Here is a 21,949-nt window from a genome sequence, read left to right as displayed (position 1 = left end):
CACGAACGAGTATTTTGCAGAGGTGACAAAGAAGGTTGATGAAGGCAGAGAGGGTAAACATTGTTTGCAAACTAGGGCAGGACTTATAAGTTAATGATAGGACTTTGGGGAGTGTCACCAAACAGAGCCATTAGGGTGCAGATGCATAGTTCCCTGAAAGGGGAGTCACAGTTAGACAGGGTGGCGAAGAAGGCATTTGGCATGCTTGCTTTTATTGATCAATGTATTGAGCATAGGAGTTTGGACGTTTCGATGCAGATGTACAGAACATTGCCACTTTTAGAATACTGCACTCAGTTATAATATCCCTGCTACAGGAAAGTTGTTAAACTGAAAGGTTTCAGAAAAAAAAAGATTTACAAGGATGGTGCTTGGATCGAATGGTTTGAGCTACAGGGAGAGGAGGCTGAATAGGCCGGGGCTGATTCCCTGGAATGCCATAGGCTGAGGCATGATCTTACAGAGGTTTATAAAATCATGAGGGGCTTGGATGGGGTGAATTGGCAACATCTTTTCCTCAGGGAAAGGAATCCAAACATGACAGCATGGGTTTAAGTTGAGAGGTGAAAGATCTAAAAGGGACCTGAGGGACAATTTTACATTGGAGAGAATGCTGCATGTATGGAGGAGGTGGTACAGTCACAACTCTTAAACAGCATCAGGATTGGGAAATGAATAGGAAGGGGACAGAGGGATACAGGCCAAATGCTGGCAAATGGAACTTGGGATATCTGGTCCGAATAGACAAGTTGCAGCAATCAGAGATAATGGGAACTGCAGATGCTGGAGAATCCAAGATAATAAAGTCTGAAGCTGGATGAACAAAGCAGGCTGAGCAGCATCTCAGGAGCACAAAAAGCTGACGTTTTGGGCCTAGACCCTTCATCAGAGAGGGGGATGGGGTGAGGGATCTGGAACAAGGAGGGAGAGAGAGGGGGATGCGGACCGAAGATGGAGAGTAAAGAAGATAGGTGGAGAGGAGAGTATAGTTGGGGAGGTAGGGAGGGGATGGGTCAGTCCAGGGAAGATGGAGAGGTCAAGGAGGTGGAATGAGGTTAGTAGATAGGAGATGGAGGTGCGGCTTGGGGTGGGAGGAAGGGATGGGTGAGAGGAAGAACAGGTTAGGGAGGCAGAGACAGGCTGGGCTGGTTTTGGGATGCAGTGAAGGGAGAGGATGAGCTGGGCTGGTTGCAGTTGGGGGAGGGGATGAGCCCAGCTCATCCCCTCCCCCCACTGCATCCCAAAACCAGCCCAGCCTGTCTCCACTTCCCTAACCTGTTCTTCCTCTCACCCATCCCTTCCTCCCACCTCAAGCCGCACCTCCATTTCCTACCTACTAACTTCATCCCACCTCCTTGACCTGTCCATCTTTCCTGGACTGACCTATCCCCTCCCTACCTCTCCACCTGTACTCTCGTCTCCACCTATCTTCTTTTCTCTCCATCTTCGGTCCGCCTCCCCCTCTCTCCCTACTTGTTCCAGATCCATCTCCCCATCCCCCTCTCTGATGAAGGATCTAGGCCCGAAACGTCACCTTTTGTGCTCCTGAGATGCTGCTTGGCCTGCTGTGTTCATCCAGCCTCACACTTCATTAAGTTGCAGCAATCAGTATGTTTCTATGCTTTTCGTCTCTACAGCTCTTGGATCTTAATTTGCAATTCTAAATTACCAGATTGTAATTGGAATGTATGGAGTCAAAGCCAAACCATTCATGACTTATTCAATGTACTGAACTTAATATCCACCATCCATGAAGGGATGAGAGTGATGTTAGGGATGTTGGAGTGGCTTGGGAACCAGAGTTCAATATATTCCAGGACAGCTGGATTAGCCAAAGAAATTCTGTTTATAACTGTGACCCAGTAATTCCTGTCAGTGATATTACTTGATCAGAATTAGAATTTGTTTCAAGTATTTGATTTGATTTGGGAAGAGGCAGGCATTTATTGCTTTGCTAACAGTTCAGTTTGTTTAGTGCACAGAATAGAACAGCACAAAATCAGACCCTTTCAGCAACTGCAGGCACATTGACACTGCAGGCAGATGCACATTCCAAAGAAACAGACGGGGTGGGATGGGTTTGGAGGGAGGGGGTGGTGATTTGCCTTTTTTGCAACGAAGAGTCATATTTATCGAGGGAGATAGACCCAATGTCTTCAGTGAGTGGTTCGTGCTGGCTTTACATGGCTTGAGAGGGCGTTGGAAGTAGAATCATTCGTGACCCTCAGGAGAGAGTTGAATGATGAGAGATTTACAGGGCATCGGGAACGACTGGTGAAGTTGCCCACACAGACAGCTGATGCAGACAGTGACAGGCTGAAGCACCTTCCTCTGTGCTGGGACATTCTCTGAGTGTGCGGTTCTGTACCGATTGTTGCTGCAATCTCACTGACCCGCTGCTAGTCGCGGAACTGGTTGTTGAGGCTTGTTAGTGACATGCCCCACCTCATCTGATTGGTACATTTCCAATGATCTACATTCATTGCGAACAGACTTTTACAGAAAAGGTCTGGAAAAAGTACTGGTGTAAACTGACTATCGGTTTTCCCCGGTTAGGAAACCCAGGAGTACGGGAACAACAGTAAAAACTGTCAGCAGTGATTTACAAGTCTTTGCACAGGCTGATGGAAAATATGGAAGGTAACTGGGACCTAAGGTAGTCCAGTATTACAATGACATTGCTTCTTGGTCTTCTTTGGCTAAGATCAAGGGTGTGTTTATACCTGTTCTTCTCATTGTGGACCAAGACGAAGTTAGAGCAAGTGTGTTGGAGGTGGAAGGAAGATGTCAGATTGAGTGTGCACCCTTGCAACTGGTGGATCTTAATGCTGGCTTTGGCGTAACACTGGTTCAGGGGAGCAGCCAACCAGCAATGATGGCTGTGGCGCATGCTCATGCCGTGGGTCAGGGGGTCCGGAACACTATCTGAGTTTCCATGAAGAAGGTGTACCTGTGGATGGCACCTTCTGTGTGAAGAGGGTCCTTTTGGACTGTTGTGGGTTTGCTGCTGTGGACGTTTACTGCCTGCAGGATTTCCCTGGAGGAGGTTTTTACGATGTAACCTTCAGGAGCGCCAAGCTTTGTGAGTGCTTCCTGGACGTTTTCAAGGAGAAGGGAAGTGAGGGGCCCCCTCTCTGCAATGACCACTGTCCCACTGTTTGTGATGCTTGCACAGAGGAGCCATATGGTGACTGTACACATGTACAACACGCATGTGCCAGCAGCTGATGTCTTGACCTTCCTTGGAAGGTATGTGAAGGTGGAAGGGGACCTAACCGACATCATGGACCCCTTTGGCATCTGGACCAGTAAGAGGCAGGTCAAGGTGATGCTGAGGATGGGCGCAGACGGGAACATTATACACCCACCGTCCAGCTTCGCAATCGGCGGGAGCAGGGCAACCTAAAGTCTGCCATGCCTGTGGTAGGTCAGGTCACGTGGCGGCCGACTGCAAAGCCACCATCTGCAGGAACTGCAGGGAGGAGGGACACCTTCCAAAGGAATGCCAAAAGGAAAAAAGCTGCAACCTTTGCGGGGAAGCAGGCCACCTCTATAGGGCATGCCCGCGGCGGGGGACCACCTACGCCCAGGTCGCCGGCAGGGGCAATGCGGGGCCAGCCCCCCCCTCCCCCCAGAGGAGAGAAAGACACCAGGGCCCTGCAAGGACCCCCTCTAATGTGCAGGAGGGCCAGTTCGTGCAGGAGGGCCCAGCCCCACAGCAAAGCGCCCCTCCAGGCTCCGCTCCGCCGACAACCCGGAGTCGATGGAGCCGGTGACGGGTGACCCGGGGAGTGGACGACAGTCCAGAAAGTGAGGAGGAAGGTGCGTCGGCGGGCCCCGGCACCGCAGCCATCAGGCAGGAAGAGGCAGCTACAGGGGGGCTATAAGCGCTTCTCTGACCAGGGGGGTTCGGAGGGGGCCCACCCAAAGCAGAAGCTAAAGATCTCAAGGGAAAAGGAAAGCAGCACCACGCTTCCAGGTGATGGGAGGCATCCTGAGGCTCCCTCCGACACCCAGTCACGTGCCGCTGGGGCCCTGGAGGGCCCACCGGAACTTCCAGGCGGGAAACAGCGCATCCCCAGCCTGACCCAGAGCCGGACTCTCCTGCCTCCGTACCCCCGACGGGGGGATGCCACCCGGAAGGCAGCACGGATGGTTTCCTGAGCCCGGAGAGCATCCAGCAGTTAGCCCGGGCAATGGGCATGAAGGGACAGATGGAGGGGCTGGACCTTGGACTTGGGGAGGGTACTGCGGTCACTGCCCACAATGGGGGTACGGGTTGCGAGCATTAATGTGCGCAGTGTCAAGTCCACCGCAAGATGTGTGTCCACCTCGGCCTACCTGACCACCGTCAAGGCAGGCCTCCTGTTTCTGCAGGAGTATGGGATACCACACCTCAGCAGGTACGGGAAATGGTCCGGTGCCTGGACCTGTGGGCCTTCGCTCTGGTCGGGGGGTTACGACTGTCGCTCCTCGGGCCTGGCTATTCTGCTGCAGGGGCGCAACTCCACCACCTCTCAAGTTCAGGAAGTGGTGGGATCGCGTCTCCTAGTGGCTGACGTCACCTATAGGAACGCTCCCCTGAGGCTGATCAACGTGTACACCCCAGCGGTACGGAGTGAGCGGTTGGCCGTCCTGCAGCGGCTTCCACCCCTGCTGGCTACGTCCACACCGGTCATCCTAGGCGGAGACTTCAACTGCATCATCGATGCAGATAGAAGATCCGGCGTGGGTACAGCGGGTTGGGGGAGTCAACTGGACGTCACGTCCAGATTCCTGATGGGCACGGTGAAGGACGCCAAGCTGCTCGACGTCTTCAGCACCCCCGCAGACGGAGCGCAGCGGAGGTACACCTGGTCGCGGCCAGACGGGTCTATTCGCTCAAGGATAGACTTCCTGTTTCTGTCATGGGCAGGCGTTCTCGGTCAGGTCCACCGGCGTCGAGCCAGTGTTCTTCTCTGACCACTGCCTTCTGCTGGCTGACTGTCACTTACAGGATGACCAGCCGGCCGGCAAGGGGACGTGGAAGCTGAACACGACTCTGTTGACCACAGAGAATGTCGAGGAGCTTAAGAAGGAGTACGCCAGTTGGAGAACCGTGAAACCCCTCTTTGAGTCTCCGCGTGACTGGTGGCAGACGGTGAAGGAGAATATCAAGAGGTTCTTTGTCCTCAAGGGTGTTCGGAAGGCGACAGAGAGGCGGGGAAAGCTGTCGCGACTCCAGAAAAGGGTGCAGAACCTGCTCCTTCTGCAGTTGATGGGGGTCGATGTCACGGAGGACCTCCGCGAGGTGAGGGGCCAGCAAGTCTCGCTCTTCGCCGCGGAGGCCTCCAGGATAATCTTCCGGTCCAGGGTCCGCTCCGTGGAGCAGGACGAGATGTGCTCGCGTTTCTTCTTTCAGAAGGTGCACAAAGAGAGCTCTGTGCTTAGCCGGCTGAAGGAGGACAACGGCTCGGTGACGTCGTCTCGGCCCAACATTTTGAGGATCAGCAGATCCTACTATGCTGGACTGTACGACACGAAGGCCAATGACAGCACGGCCTCTGAGTCGTTCCTGTCATCTATCACGGAGGTCTTAGACGACGGCACGAGGGAGTGGCTAGACCGGCCAATATCCCTGGATGAGCTGACCAGAGCCCTCAAGTCCTTGGAGAGGAATTAGACTCCCGGGAGCGACGGCTTACTGGTCAAGCTGTATTCCACTCTGTGGGACCTGATCGGCCAGGACCTGCTGGAGGTGTACGATCGTGCACATCAGGCAGGGGAAATGTGCAAGTCCATGAGGAAGGGCATCATCACCCTCATTTACAAGAGGAAGGAGGAGAGGGAAGAAATTAAGAATTGGCGTCCCATTTCACTATTGAATGTGGACTACAAAATCCTAGCCAACTGGGTCAAGTCTGTCCTGGAGTCGGTGATTCACCCTGACCAAACCTGTGCTGTGCCGGGCAGGAAGATCGCTGAGAGCCTCGCACTCATCAGGGATACGATCGACTACGTGCAGGACAGGCGGGTGGACACCTGCCTCGTCAGCCTGGACCAGGAGAAGGCCTTCAACAGGGTCTCATGCTTACAAGAGGGATGTCCTCTCCAAATTGGGGTTCGGGGAGGGCATCCGCAATTGGATCCGGCTGCTCTACACCAACATCGTTAGCGCAGTCTCGATCAACGGGTGGGAATCGGACAGTTTTCCCGTCAGATCTGGAGTCAGGCAGGGCTGCCTGCTCTCTCCTGCCTTGTTCGTGTGCTGTGTGGAGCCCTTCGCCGCATCCATCAGGAAGGACGTGAGCCTGAAGGGCGTGGCTATCCCAAGCAGCGGAGGCCTTCAGGTCAAGACCTCCCTGTACATGGAAGACGTCGCCATCTTCTGCACCGATCGTCGGTCAGTGAGTAGGCTGTTGGACATCTGTGGCCAGTTTGAACTGGCCTCGGTTGCCAAAGTCAATAGGGGTACGAGCGAGGCCATGTTCTTCAGGAACTGAGATGACCGCTCCTTCATCACCTTCACCGTCAGGACAGACTACCTGAAGGTGCTGGGTGTTTGGTTTGGTGGAGCTGGGGCGTGCACTAAGACTTGGGAGGAGCGTATCACCAAACTGAAGCAGAAGCTGGGCAGTTGGACGCTCCGGTCCCTCTCCACCGCGGGTAAAAACCTGGTTGTCAGGTGCGAGGGGCTTTCGGTACTGTTGTATGTAGCACCGGCCTGGCCTATTCCCTGCACCTGCGCCACTGCGGTCACCCGGGCCATCTTCCACTTCATTTGGGGTCGAGAATGGACCAGGTCTGCAGGGACACCATGTACAAAGACCTGGAAAATGGGGAGAAAGGGCGTACTGAATGCCACCCTCGCCCTGATGGCTACCTTGGTGTGCGGCTGCATCAAGCTGTGCATAGATCCTCAGTACGCAAACACCAAGTGTCACTACTTACTGAGGTTCTACCTGTCCCCTGTGTTGTGAAGGTTGGGCCTGGCCTCATTGCCGCAGAATGCTCTGAGTAGTTGGACCGTCCTGTACCACCTGTCGTTCGTGGAAAAATTTTTGAAAGGAAACACCTTTGACCACAAGGCCGTCTGGCAGTGGTCAGCACGTAGTATCCTGTCGTGTGGTTCCCCACGCAGACTGCCAAAGTCATTTGACAGAATGCCTCATCGCCAGAACTTTCAAACAAGCACAAGGACATTGCTTGGCTGGCGGTGAGAGGGGCTCTGCCAATGAGATCCTTTATGCACGCCCGGAATCTCTGCGCCACTGTGCGCTGTCCTCGAGGTGGCTGCGGGGGGGACGAGACTGTCGATCACCTCCTTCTGGAGTGTGCCTATGCACAGGAGGTCTGGAGGGGGATGCAGTGGTATTTGTCGAGGTTCATCCCAAGCAGCTCCATGACGCTGGACTCCATGCTCTACGGGCTGTTTCCCGGGACGCACACAAAGACCAACATCAACTGCGCCTGGAGGACCATCAATGCAGTGAAAGACGCTCTTTGGTCTGCCCGCAACTTGCTGGTCTGCCAGCTGAAAGAACTGACCCCAGTCGAATGTTGCAGACTGGCACACTCCAAGGTCCAGGACTACGTGCTGAGGGACGCACTAAAGCTTGGGGCAGCCACCGCCAAGGTGCGGTGGGGAAAGACCACGGTATGAAACCCCTCGTCCAGAATTGAAAAAAAGGGCCCTATCTGGTAACTGGGCCCAGCTGGCGCCTTCCCAAACTGGTCAGGGGACCAATGGGAACTGTGCGGGGAGACAACTGCCGGGCTATTTTCTTTGTTTTGTTTTTTTTCCCCCCCTTTAGTTGGTGTACGTACGCCCTGGGTAACCCAGAGCAGCTTGCATGACTGGGTAGGTGTATGAATGTGTTTTTTTGTACATCTTATGAATGAAGTATATTTTTTCAAATAAAAAAATGTTCTTATCAGCTTTAATATCTGATATGTTCTTTACTTAAGGACCCTATATTAAACCGATTTTTGGAACAGGAGCTTGCTCTGTCCTCTCCATGCATCATCCTGGTATTGCAGTGTTTCTGGGAATGGTGCAGTCTCATTAAACCAATTTTAAAAACAGCCTGATCAAAAACTGAAGAAGGGTGTCCAGGTCTGAGGCATCGGACTTCCTGCTCCTTTGCTGCTTGGCTTGCTGTGTTCATCCAGCTCTAGACCTTGTAATCTCCAGCAGCTCAGCACTCTGGAACCATAACAGCCCTTCAGCCCAACAAGTCCACATCAAACCCCAGAGCATCCCAGCCAGACCTATACCCCACCTAATCTACCCCTCCCTAAACACTACAGGGAATTTAAAATGGCTAATCCACCTAGCTGCACATCTTTGGACTGTGGGAGCACCCTGAGGAAACCCACACAGACACAGGGAGAATGTGCAAACTCCATACAGACAGACAGTCAGTCACCCATGGCTGGAATCAAACACGTGTCCTGGTGTTGTGAGGCAGCAGTGCTGAACACTGAGCCACCATGCCGCCAAAGTACTTTCTCTCAGTACTCTCACCCAACTTTCCCCAAACAGGCTTGTTCCAAGGTAACTGTTAATCTCTCCTTTTCTGCATGTTCAGCACTTGCTCTGAATGTTAATGCCTCATCCCTGGTACATGCCGCAGCTTCCCACCAACACCATCCCTGAATTTTCACACATGGCATCAGAAGTAAAAGAAAATCGCCTGCCATCACTATCTCATTACAAATAGCATTTCAGAAAAAAAATGAAGCTATTGAAGTATTCACTAGTTTTGACTTTGATGGTGATGACTTGGGATGTATTGCACTAGAGATTTTGGAAACACTGTGAGCCAGGAAAGGATATGGCATACACAATGCACGTTTTTCATTTGAGTGCAACAGCAACCAAACGTGTGCTTTATTTTTCTCAAATCAAGGCCTGTGAGTTTAATCAGATTACCAATTCACTGACATGGGACACAACTGCAAATGACCAAGCCAATTCTCACATTAGCCAGGCCAGGAGATATTTGCAAATCTAGTAAAATGAGCCAGAAGTTAGATAAAAATGCTACGTCCAGATGCAGAATTGCCTGTCCGCAAAGTACATGCTTTCTGTAAGAACTCTGCAAGCATTTCAGCACCTGAGACGTGTTCTGCCACAATATCTCTGCCTTCCCCTGGCATTTTTGCACTTTGATGTCTCAACTAGAACCTAATGTCTCACAGTGCTCCTGTCTTGCCTGGTTGTTTATCACAGGCATAAGCCAGGCAGCTTAGCACTGTTATTACCAGCAGTCAGTCAAGGGCTGGTCAGCAGCTGTGGCAACAAACACGTTTCGACCAAATGGTCACGTCTCAAAGTTTCAGGGAAAGAGTTCTCAGTCAGGGCAAGGGAGAGAGGATTCAGTCAGGAGATCCTGACACAGCATGTCCAAGGAATCATTCAATATCAGCCATTTGGGGCAAATGGGATCAGAGGATCTGTATCACTACAGTACAGAGGGGTGGCCACACTCACGACGAATTGCATTCTCAAAATGCTCCAGGAGATTGGTTGAGCCTGAATTATGATCATCAATCCAAGCTGACCGTGTCCATTCCTGCCATTGGGGGTCAGTTTGATGAAATTCTCAAAGGTGTTCAGGAGTTTGGGAGGTTCATAGCTCCCTGAAATAGCAACACAAGTGGATAAGACGGTGAAGAATTTCACTTTCACGGTCCACAGCATCAGGATCTGGTCAGCTTTGATATCTGGTTCATAAGTGAGATGAGGCTTTTTTTTTTCAAACATGTCAGAGCATGCATTGTTCCTACGAGAACAACTGTGGTTCCATTCATGCATTTTTTTTTGTTTCAACCATGAAATGGGCACAACTTGATCAAAAGTGAAAGTAGCCATCAACCAGTTTGAACTGTCAGTTATCAAATAAATTAAGACAGAGATAAATGTATTTGCGGGAGATTTTTTAAAATTTTTTTTTAGAAAAATCATTCATGGGATCTTGATATTACTGGATAAGAATGGCAGTTTTCTTCCCTAAAGGACATAGGTTTTTCCAACAATGACAATGGATTCACGGTCATCATTAGATTCTTATTTCCAGATTTTTTTTTAAACTCAAATTCCGCCATCTGGAATGGTGGGATTCAAACCTAGGTCCCCGTGGAGTAAAGTACAGCAGACTAAATAGAAAATAAACCAAGACATTGTGTGATATCTAGTGCATACGTATTCATCATGAAATCCATCACTGCTATGGACGACAGGTAAAGATTTGAAGAGACTGCATTCCACCCCCAGCCCCCAATGCGAACAGAGTCACAATGGACACCAGGTTTCAGAGCCGATTGGGAAAATGCAATCGGGGATATACTACTGGGCTCCTCCCAATCTTTTGTTTCGACTTAAAACTTTTAAAAGGAAACATTACCATTGTTTAAAAATCAACAAATACCTATTAAAAGTTGAAACGTGTCTGTGGAGATCAATAGGATCCGTAATTGTAAAAGGTGTGCAGACATAACTAATAAATAATCATCATAAAATTCCTACAGCGTGGAAGATGGCTATTCAGTCCATGGAGTCCACACAAACCCTCCAAAGAGCATCCCATCCAGTCTCACACCCTACTCTGTCCTTGCATTTTGCACACAAGACACTAAGGGTAATTTAGCATAGTCAATCGACCTAATTTGCACATTTATGGACTGTGGGAGGAAACCGACGCAGACAAGGTCTGGGTAAGACACTCTTCATAGGTTCAGTGTGGACTTGATGGGCCAAGTCATCTGCTTCCACACTGGAGGGATTCTATGATCCCCAGAAACAAGCCCAAAAATACCTGGTTTGGAGACAGCTAACAGCAGAATAAAAAAAAAACCCAAGAGTCACTCAAATTTGCTGCTATTTAACCAGTCCTGATGAACCAGGAAATCCCTTCTCACATACTGTGCTGGTGGATAGTCTTTGTCAGTGTGAATGTGTCATGACGTGACTATTTCCAAGCTCCACCTGACAAATATACAACTGTTATTAACATTTTACTCACAATACCAGCACCTTTAATTGAACAGGGATGAGTAACATCAGTACAAACAGCCAAAAACTATGGTTCATTTGATCGTGAGCGTAATAGCAAAATCCTTCAACTGTGGTTCTTTGTGACAGTTTGGATGACTGAGTGAATGCTTTCCCACACTCAGAGCTCATGAATGGTCTCTCCCCAGAGTGAACTTGCTGGTGTGTCAGAGGAGAATTTGAGTCAGAAAAACTTTCCCACACACACAACAGGCCAATGGTCTCTCTCCAGTGTGAATTTGCTGGTGTATCAGCAGGTGAGTTGTCTGAGTGAATGCTTTCCCACATTCCAAGCAAGTGAATGGTTTCTCTCCAGTGTGAACTCCCTGGTGTTTAAGCAGGTTAGATGGCTGAGCGAATCCCATTCCACAATCAGAGCAGGTGAATGGTCTCTCTCCAGTGTGACTCTGGTGGTCAGTTTCCAGCTGGGATGGATGAAGAAATTCCTTCTTGTAATCTGCCCATTTCCACACTGTCTCCCCAGTATGGTGTTAGGACATTTCAGATGAATCTTCAGACTCTTTTATACACAAACCATTTGCATTTCTCCAAAGTGTGAGTGCTGCTTTCTCCTTCAACGTTCAAAATCCCGAGATAATTGGGCTGTGATAAACAAAGTGACTGTCAGACCTGGATGTGGAACAGCTCGAATTCTCTAACTGCAGACTAAGCTTTCAAACAGAAAGTACGTGCAATGAGTGAGAAAGCAGAAGAGAAGACAGACTGTGAAACTGAGAAATCCTCTGGACATTTGTGGAGCGACACTTGGGGAATATATTGGATTATCAATAGAACAAATCCATTCATAAATATCCTCCAGGTAAGGTATCCAGTCAGTGTTTGCACAAAATTACCGAAAGAGAGGTGGAAGAGCCAAGGAGGAAGGACAGGCATTGTGTAAATCTGTAACTCAGTCTTTCAGAGGCATTGAAAGGTTAAGAACAGTGCAGAAGTAAAATTGTGGAAGTCTGAAATGAAAACAAAAATGCTTAGTCCGAGTTGTACAGCATGGAACAATCCCAGTTGTCTATGCTGACCAGATATCCTAAATTAATCTAATCCCATTTGCAAGCATTTGACCCATATTCCTCTAAACCCTCCCTATTCACATACAACATTAAAAGATATCTGGATGGGTAATTGACGAGCTTCCACCAGTTCCTCTGGCAGCTCATTCTACACAGGCACCACCCGCTTTCCCTTTTAAAACTTTCCCTCTCAGCTTAAACCAGTGTTTAATAATTGAGTTCCCCACCTGAAAGTCCACTTCTATTATCCTGTAACAGAAATTCATGAAATCCATCACTGTCAGTCTGGGTAGAATTTCACAACAGCCCCTCATCCTGGCCGAGGATAACTGTCATTGTCCCTATTACACATTATCCCTTTTGGAGGTCAGTCGTTGATTCGGGGAGAAATCTATTTGGGTTTCTAGGCATTTCCACCTTGGGACTTCATGTCACTGACCAGAACTGCAGGTCTTTGACACATGGTAAAGAACGGCCAAGATTTAGAGAGATGCAGATGGCATGATTTCTTCTGTGCTGCTGCACTGCCACATCAATGAGACATTGGGCTGGAAAAGCTAACAGCTTGATGAACAAGTTGTGTCGATTCTGAACAATGGACTGCAAGCTTCTCCCAGTTATTCAAAAGAATGCCCCTTCAAAGATAACAATTACGCATGTGTCGTCTGGCCCAGTGCTCCCAACAAAAAGATTGGAAGAATGAGGGAGGATCTCATGAAGGGATAACAAGTTCCGTGAGGGTTACAGTTTATGGAGAGATATTGATAAATGGGTGACAAGTTGGCAAATGGTGTATAAATGTGGGAAATTGTGAAGTTTATTCTTGAGGAGACAACCAAACAACAGTGTTATTTAAAAGGTAAAAACGGTGGAAAACTGCATCACATAGGAACTCAGGAATAATTGTGCAGGAAATACAAAGCGTGTACACAGTTGCAACAGATAATCAGGAAGGGCAAAGGGATGTTATCCCTTATGTCAAGATGTTTGCAGTATAAGAGTTTGGAATACATGTCTTAGGACAAATGTACAAATTGTTGTTAAGACCACATCTGAAGGAATGTGAGCAGCTTTTCTGGTCCACTTAAGCAAATATATCACTTCATTGGAGGTATTTCAGAGAAGATGAACTAGGATGATCACTGGTTTGGAGGGATTATCTTTTAAGCTAAGATTAAACAGGTTTGGAATCTGCTAACTAGATTTTAGAAGAATGAGAGATGATCCAATTAAAAATACAGGACTCTTAAGGGAGTTGACAGGATAAATGCAGAGGGGATATTTCCGATCATGGGAGCAGATTCTTGATAATGCAGAAAGTAGAGGGTTTTCTTTTGGAATCATCAAATTTAAGGCAACACAGATGTGGGTAAGGGGTTTCAGTTACAAGTGAGGTGGAGAGAAGGAGCATTTTAGAGGTTGAAACTTCTGGCGTGTGATTGAGAAGATGTATGGTAAGATGTTCACGTTGAGGGGAGATATGAGAGCATTATTGAGAAGTGTGCAGTTCAGCCTCAGACAGTTCCCAATGAGAGGGATGGATTCAGTAGACTAGTAAGAAAAAGATAATTTTTAATAACAACTGAAGGCAATGTGTTTAATTATCACAAAGTGTTATTGGAGGAAATTTCAGCTAATCAAGTAGTGGAAGCATGATAAGCAGTTTTATAACTGATTAACAGTGGAGCAAAGGAGAGTGATGGAGGGGAGTTAGATCTGAATATTGCAGTATACGTGCAAAACCTAACATGGTGCTTGTGGAAGATCTCACCTCCTGGCAGTATGTCTGTGAGAAACAGCATGGGCCAAGGATAGATCCTTGAGAGACATCGACTACATGGATTTCAGACAGGAAAGAGAGAGATCGAGTGGGATTTTCCAACGACAGTGAGGTCAAATATTGGTTTTAAACAGAACGGGTGAGAAGGACATAACCAGAAAAGAGAGGCAGACAGAACAAGTGACAATATCTGAACTGGCATGGGGGCAGAGGCAAGGAGGCGGAGGAGGAGCAGGAGGAGAAATAAGAGAGAGTTAGAATGTTCATAGTTTAGCGAGAATAGGGCAAAGGATTAAGACGAACTCTGATAAGGCTTGACACGAGACTGGAGAAAGATGAAAGTTGAGGGCTAAAACGATGAGCAATGTGCCAGGCAATTTGGTTTGGTGGGCTTGTGGAAGAGAGGGAAGCAGCAGAGGCATCCGATTTGGATTGTCTCAATCTTAGTGAGATGGAGTTTCTTTGTGTCTCCCTCACATGCTGTTGGAGGGGAGGATGGAGGAGACAGGATGATGGACAATGGTTTGCAAAGAAACAATGCCTGTGTTAGAGATATTCAAAAATGAGTGCACAAACCTGATGATTGAACTTTATTCCAGAATATTAAAATGTACAACAGAAGTCTGGGTTTGAATCCCATCTCAGCAGATGGTGGAATTTGAATGCAAAAGAAAAAAATCTGGAATTAATAATCGTCTGGTTGCCATGGAACCATTGCTAATGGCAGAAAAAGAAAAAAAAAGTCTAATGTCCTTCAGGGAAAGAAATTTGCCAATCTCAGCAAGCCACTCAGTTGCTAATGACTGTAAAGTCTCAACAAAGGAACGAAGCTGGGTGGGCCACTTGGCATCTACTAAGGCACTAGGAGAGACAACTGCAGAATCAGCCCTATCGACTCCATAAACTCCTCCCTCCGAATATCTCGGGGCGAGTGGCAAAATTTGGAGAGATGGCTCAAAGACTAGTCAAGAAACAGCGCCATATGCATAGAATCGACCTTATAGACAAGTGACACACGCCACCATCACTGTCCTTAGTGAAGGCCTGTCCCAGGAGCAGGACAGACGTGGCAGCACAGTGCTATTCTGACTGCAGTAACTGACCTGGGAGTACTCGATATTGACTCTGACGCCTGGAAGTCTCATGGCTCCTGCTGAATGCCATGGAACATTCTCCCTCAGTTGATAAATTGGCAACAGTATTATTGCTAGATTATTAATCCAGAGACCCAGATAACATTCTGGGGACCTGGGTTCGAATCCTGCCATGGCAAATGGTGGAATTTGAATTAAATAATGATCTGGAATTAATAGTCAAATGATGACCATAAAACCATTGCTGATTATCCGGGTTCACTTGTCCTTTCGGGTAGGAAATCTGCCATCCTTACCTGGTCTGCATGACATGCAACTCCAAACCCACAGCAATGTGGTTGACGCTTAACTGCCTTTGGGGCAATTAGGGATGGGTAATAAATGCTGGTCCAGCCAGCGATTTCCACATCCGAAGAGTGAATTTTAATAAAAAAAACTCCATGTTGAACAGCACTCGGAGAAACAGTGTGAGTGTGAATGGCACTAAATGTACTCAATGTCTACCATCAGGAGTAGTTCAGCATCAGGATTACCAATCAAGCTGGTCAAAGCTGCCTGGCTGGGACTGCAGCAGGTACTGACGCAAGCATCAGAAGGGAAAAACATAGCAGATCTCATTGTCACAAATTTCCCAGGTGCAGTTGCATCTGTCTGTGACAGGATTGATAACAGCGACCAGCGCACAGTCCTGTGGAGACAAAGATTCATCTTTAACTTGAGAATACCCTCCATTGTGTTGAGTGGCATGAACTTGGGCTAAAAGGGACAGACTTGAAACAGATATAGGAATTCAAAACCAGACATCTGTGAGGCTTTGTGGGACATCAACAGCAGCAGAACTTACTCCGGCACAATGTGTAACCTCAGGGGCCAGCATATTGTGCACTCAAACATTACCATTGATCCAGGGGAACCACACTGATTGAATGGAGAGTGCAAGAGGGCATGCCAAGAGCAGCACAAGGCATACCGACAAATAAGGTGCCAACCTGGTAAAACTTGCCAACAGGACGATCTGCATGCCAAATAGCATAAGCAGCAAGAGTTAGAGCTAAGCCACCCCATAACCAATAGATCAGATCTAAGCTCTGCAGTGCTGCCAAACCCAGTCGTGTATGGTGATGAACAATTAAACAATTCACTGGAGGAAACATGCCAAAAATCCAAATCCTCACTGACGGAAAAGCCCAACCTATCCATGCAAAAGACAAGACTGCAGCAATCCTCAGCCAGAAGTGCCAACTGGATGCTCCATCTCAGCCTTCTCCAGAGGTCCGCAACATCAGAGATGTGAGTTTTCATCCAATTTGATTCATTACAAATAATATTAATAAATGGATGAATAGTGCAAAGGTTACAGGCCCTGGCAACACTACCGATGACTAGTGCTCTGGAGCTTGCTAGCCTCCAAGCCAAACTGCTTCAGTCCTGCTACAGCACTGGCATCTATTGACAATTTGGAAAACTGCCCAGGTCTGTTCAGCACAAAAACACAGCAAAGCCAACCCGACCAATTTCCCCTCAAGCAATCTACTCTCTATCATCAGTAAAGTGATAGAAGGTATCGTCAACAGCACTATTAAGCAGCACTTACTCTGCAGTAACCTGCTCAGTGACACCCAGTTTGGGTCAAGGCGAGCACTCAGTTCCTGATCTTATTACAGACTTGATCCGCAAATTCACAAACAGCTGAATTCCTGAGGTGGGGTGAGGGTAAACAGCAGAGTCCTGCACAAAAACCACTTACTTCCACTTCAGTGACAATGACCTGACAATGACACCTTAGTTTCAGCGCATCTGCTGAACCTCTCATCTATTCCCGTGTTACCTCTAGACGTAACGATCCAAACTCACTGCCAGTCGGCCTCCCACATTCAATGTCCCTGTAACCTCAAGAATACCTAAAATTCTGCTGAACACAAGTTCATTTGTACCAAGACCTGTTCACCCATCACTGCTATGCTCCCTGATCCACAAAGGCTCCTATTTATAAGCAACAATTCAAAATTCCCATCCTTGATTTAATTCCTGGCTGTGATGAGCCCTATCTCCCTGCACCAAACAACCTTCAAGACTTCGATAACTCATTTAGTTTCTGACTCCAACAGTGTGTTTAATCATTGCTTCACTACTGGAGGCTGTTTCTACAGTTGCCAGGCAACATGGTCTGGAATTCCCATGATCTGGAACTCCCATGATAATTGTCTTAGGTTTGCTTACCTTCTTTAAGACAGTCAGGAAAACCTGCAAATTTGGTTACTTTTTGGTCACCTGACCTAACATGGCCTTACGTCAAAAGTTTCGTGATAATAGTTTTAATCAAATTGTAAAACATGATAAAAATACAAATTGTTTGTTGATTTGGACTAACACCATCAGCTCTTCAGTATCGCTAGATGAACGATCTGTAACTTCTCAAATGCCCGCATTGTGGGATCACCTTCATCATACAAACTGCAGCAGGACACGAAAGTTGAACATCACCTTCTGCACAGGTAAGAGGGCTTTGGCAACGATCGCTGGTATCTGTGGAAGGAGAAACAGAGCAACTGTTGCAGAAGTGCAAAATGAATGACAGAATAAAAATGCTGTAGAATTTGGTGGTCTGAAATGGAAGAAAAATGTACTCTCTTTCTGGGAAAATATTTCCTGACTGAAAGATACCATTCAAAAATTAATCTGGTAAGAGGGCAGCACACGGTGAGGGGGTGGGGAGCAGTGGAAAATTTATTTACAAAAAAGGTATAAGGAAGTAACAGTAAAATGCTACAGAGATCAAATATATCCATCATTAGAGACTGAAGAGATTAGACAACGACAAAGGTGATCAGGGAGCACACAAGTGAGCAAGAGCAGTGCGAGCTGCTTTGATCCAACACTCTCGGAGAGAAACCCAGAAGAAACAAACATTTCTCTTGGAAAAGAGATAACAGGAACTGCAGATGCTGGAGAATCCAAGATAACAAGTTGTGGAGCTGGATGAACACAGCAGGCCAAGGAGCAGGAAAGCTGACATTTTGGGCCTAGACCCTTCATCAGAAATGGGGTAGGGGAAGAGGTTTCTGAACTAAATAGTGAGACAGGAGGAGACAGATCGAAGATGGAGAGAGAAGATATGTGGAGAGGAGATGGACAAGTCAAAGATGCCAGCATGGAGCAGGTAAAGGTGAGTATAGGTGGGGAGGTAGTGAGGTGATAAGTCAGTTTATGGAGGACAGACAGGTCAGGGAGGCGGGATGAGGTTAGTAGGCAGTAAATGGGGGTGCAGCTTGAGGTGGGAGGAGGGGATAGGAGAGAGGAAGAACAGGTTTTAGAGGCAGGGACAACCTGGGCAAGTTTTGGGATGCAGTTGGGGGAGGGGAGATTTTGAAGCTTGTGAAGTCCACATTGACACCATTGGGCTGCAGGTTTCCCAGGCAGAATACGAGTTGCTGATTCTGCAACCCTTGGGTGGCATTGTTGCGGCACTGCAGGTGGCCCAGGATGGGCATTTCGTCTGAGGAATGGGACGGGGAGTTGAAATGGTTCACGACTGGGAGGCGCAGTTGTTTATTGTGAACCGAGTGTAGGTGTTCTGCAAAGCAGTCCCCAAGCCTCCGCTTGGTTTCCCCAATGTAGCGGAGGCCACAACGGGTACAGGGGATGCTTTATATCACATTAGCAGATGTGCAGGTGAACATCTGCTTGATGTAGAAAGTTTTCTTAGGGCCTGGGATGCGGGTGAGGGAGGTGGTGTGGGGGCAAGTGTAGCACTTCCTGCGGTTGCAGGGAAGAGTGCCAGGTGTGGTGGGGCTGGAGAGGAGCGTGGAGCCACGGAGAGAGTGGTCCCTCTGGAAAACAGGCAAGGGTGGGGAGGGGAAAATGTCTTTGGTGTTGGGGTCGGATTGCTGATAGCAGAAATGTCAGAGGATGATGCGTTGGATCCGGTGATTGGTGGGGTGGTACGTGAAGATGAGGGAGATTCTTTTTCGGTTGTTATTGCAGGGACGGTGTGCGAGGGAGGAGTTGTGAAAAAATGCGGGAGACACGGTCAAGGGCATTCTCAATCACTGCCGGGGGGGGGGGGGGGGGGGGCGCGTTGCGGTCCTCGAAAAGGAAGGACATCAGATGTACGGGAGTGGAATCCTGGGAGCAGATTCGGCAGAAGTGAATGAATTGGGAATAGGAGATGGCATTTTTTGAGGGCGGTGGGTGGGAGGAGGTGTATTCCAGGTAGCTGAGAGAGTCGCTGGGCTTGAAATGGATATTGGTTTCCAGACGGTTGCCCAACATGGAAACAGAAGTCCAGGAAGGTGAGAAAGGTGTTAGGAGATGGCCCAGGTGAACTTAACGTTGGTGTGGTCGGTGTTAGTGAAGTGGATAAACTGTTCGAGCTCCTCATGGGAGCACGAGGCAGCGCCAATACAGTCATCCATGTACCGGAAGAAGAGGTGGGGTTCAGGGCCAGTGTATATACGGAAGAGGGATTGTTCCGACAAAGAGGCAGGCATAGCTTGGGCCCACGCGGGTACCCATGGCCACCCTCTTTGTCTGTAGGAGGTGGGAGGAGTTGATAGAGAAATTGTTTAGGGTGAGGATGAGTTCACCTAAGCGCATAAGGGGGTCAGTGGAGGGGAACTAGTCAGACCTGCAGGACAGGAAATAGTATAGGGCTTTTAGGCCATCTGTATGGGGAATGCAGGTACTAATGTGGTATACTGCATCCGCTGTACCCATTGTGGCCTCCTCTACATCAGGGAAACCAAGCAGAGGCTTAGGGATCACTTTACAGAACATCTAAACTCAGTTCACAATAAACAACTGCTCATCCCCACCTCCTTAACCTGTTCTACCTCTCACCTATCCCCACCTACATTCACCTTTACCTGCTCCATCCCCACTTCTTTAACTTGTCTGTCTCCTCTCCACCTGTCTTCCCCTCTCTCCCTGTCTATTTCAGAATCCCCTTCCCCGCCCCCATTTCTGAAGGGTGTAGACCGGAAAACGCCAGCTTTCCTGTTCCTCTGATGCTGCCTGTCTTGCTGTGTTCCTCCAGCCCCACACCTTGTTCTCTCACTTTCGACCAGAGGCGGAAGCGCATGCGCCCAACTTCACCTCGGCCCTTTCAAAGTTTCAAAGCTGCCGCGCATGCGCCCCGCGGATCATTGCCCCCAATAAAGATGGTGGCGGTCACACGGACCTAATGCCATCTGAGGCATTGATTTGTTTTCTGCAAACGTGAGTCTGGGAGTTTCAAATATGTGTTTTCCGACGTGCACTAAGTGTTTGTAAAACTTCCAAACCCATACGAATATCACTTCCCGTGATAATGGGAACTGCAGATGCTGGAGAATCCAAGACAAAAAAAAATCACTTCCCTCCCGCTTTCTGCCATTTTGCTTTCTTTACCGTATCCTACTCTTACCTCAATTGCACAAGTCTTGGTCTCAGCGAAGGATCTAGGCCCGAAACGTCAGCTTTCCTGCTACTCTGATGCTGCTTGACCTGCTGTGTTCATCCAGCTGCACACCGTGTTATCTCGGATTCTCCAGCATCTGCGGTTCATATTATCGAAGCGACTGCTCTCGTGGATGATCACGTGGTTTTCACCGATCCCGCCTCCTCCTCATTCTGAATGGTTAGAATGGCAGCGACATCAGCCCGGTCATGCACGGCACCCCTGTGCCCCTATTGGCCCCTCGCTGACATCAATCACCCAGATGCAATTGTTAGCTGGAGCATGCGCAGTGCTTCGTGTTGTCATTGTGAGAAGCGAATGATCGTCGTCACAATGTTGCATTTTGAGACAAATGAGACTGAGAACTGGATGAGAAAGATTGTTACATTAGCGACCCTGGGGCTTTAATAAGTCTCTCTGAGGAAGGGGCACTGCACCCGAAACGTTAACTCTGTCTTTTTACCTTCACAGATTCTGCCAGACCTGCTGAGCTTTTCCAGCAACTTTGTTTTTGTTCCTGATTTACAACATCCCAGTTCTTTTGTTATTTTTTAATCAGTCATGCTTGAAAAGGCTTCCTGCAGCTCAAATCTAAAGATAGCTCTTGATACCTCTCTGTCAGCGAATAGAGAAATGGCGATGAAATAAGGGTAATAAATACAGGTATATAACAGTCCTCAGGTAAGATGTAAAGAGAATAATTATGAATATGAAGAACACCACGTGGTTAAGTGAGGTGAGTGTTGTTCACATGAACTGTGATTGGGCAGGGAAGGAGGTTAATCAAAAAAGATCAAGCATTAAAAAGATTCTCAAGAAAGATCTGTGCAATGGAAAGCAACAAGAATCAGAAGATAAAAGCCCAAGACAGAAGAAAAAGTTTGAAGACCGAGGCTGCAAAAACTCCAATATGTTGTTTCACTGCTCTACTGCCTAGTTAATGACTTCAGCAGTATAATCCACATTCAACTGTAAGTAGCTGTCTGAGTTTGTCACTGTAGTTTACTTCATAACAGATAAACTCCACACATTGTCTCAATAAAGTTGACAGTTGGTTCACAAATTAGTTCTGCTGCCAAGTCCGTTCCTGTTTGAAAAGGGGTATAGATCACATTTAAATAGACAGTGCTAAACCTCAATCCAGGCTGGCAGTCAAACTCCACTCCATGACCACTGACTCCATCCCTGCCCCTGGTAACTGGCAGGTAACACGCTGGTCACAGTCATGGTGCAATATTTCATCCCAAGATGAGCTTCCAACCACATTACTCACCCCCACACTCCTTATCACAAAGTCCACATACAATTTCAACCTCAACAGCATCTCAGTTCATCTGCTGCTAAAACTCTCATCCATTCCTTTGCTACCTCTCGACTTAACTCCCCAAACACACTCCCGGCCGGCTTCTTAATACTACTTCCCTGAAATCTTGAAATGATCCAAAAATCTGCTGCCCGTGTGTTTATTCTCACCGATTTCAACATCTTCAAGTTTTGCTATCCTGTGCTCACGAACATACACATTTTCTGAGTGGCAAAGCACCAAGGTTTTGAAATTCATATGCTTATTTTGAA

At 48.0% G+C, this 21,949-nt stretch overlaps 1 long non-coding RNA gene and 1 pseudogene across 2 annotated transcripts; one reads left to right on the top strand and one right to left on the bottom strand.

The window, feature by feature from the left end:
* Nucleotides 1–7,884: 7,884 nt before the first annotated feature.
* On the top strand, nucleotides 7,885–8,044 carry LOC132210277 (U2 spliceosomal RNA; annotated as a pseudogene).
* A 2,709-nt stretch (nucleotides 8,045–10,753) lies between these two features.
* On the bottom strand, nucleotides 10,754–20,520 carry LOC132210152 (uncharacterized). Of its 2 annotated transcripts, none has more exons than XR_009446382.1 (3): nucleotides 20,342–20,520; nucleotides 17,158–17,463; nucleotides 10,754–12,003 (listed from the first exon to the last, which is right to left on the bottom strand). It is a non-coding gene; the product is annotated as an uncharacterized LOC132210152 (long non-coding RNA). The 2 variants fall into 2 exon arrangements; XR_009446383.1 differs by having other exon boundaries at nucleotides 10,756–11,638.
* Nucleotides 20,521–21,949: the final 1,429 nt, after the last annotated feature.

Source organism: Stegostoma tigrinum, chromosome 11 (genome assembly GCF_030684315.1).
Source record: "Stegostoma tigrinum isolate sSteTig4 chromosome 11, sSteTig4.hap1, whole genome shotgun sequence".
Lineage (NCBI taxonomy): Eukaryota > Metazoa > Chordata > Chondrichthyes > Orectolobiformes > Stegostomatidae > Stegostoma > Stegostoma tigrinum.
This window is presented reverse-complemented; position numbering and strand designations above follow the sequence as displayed.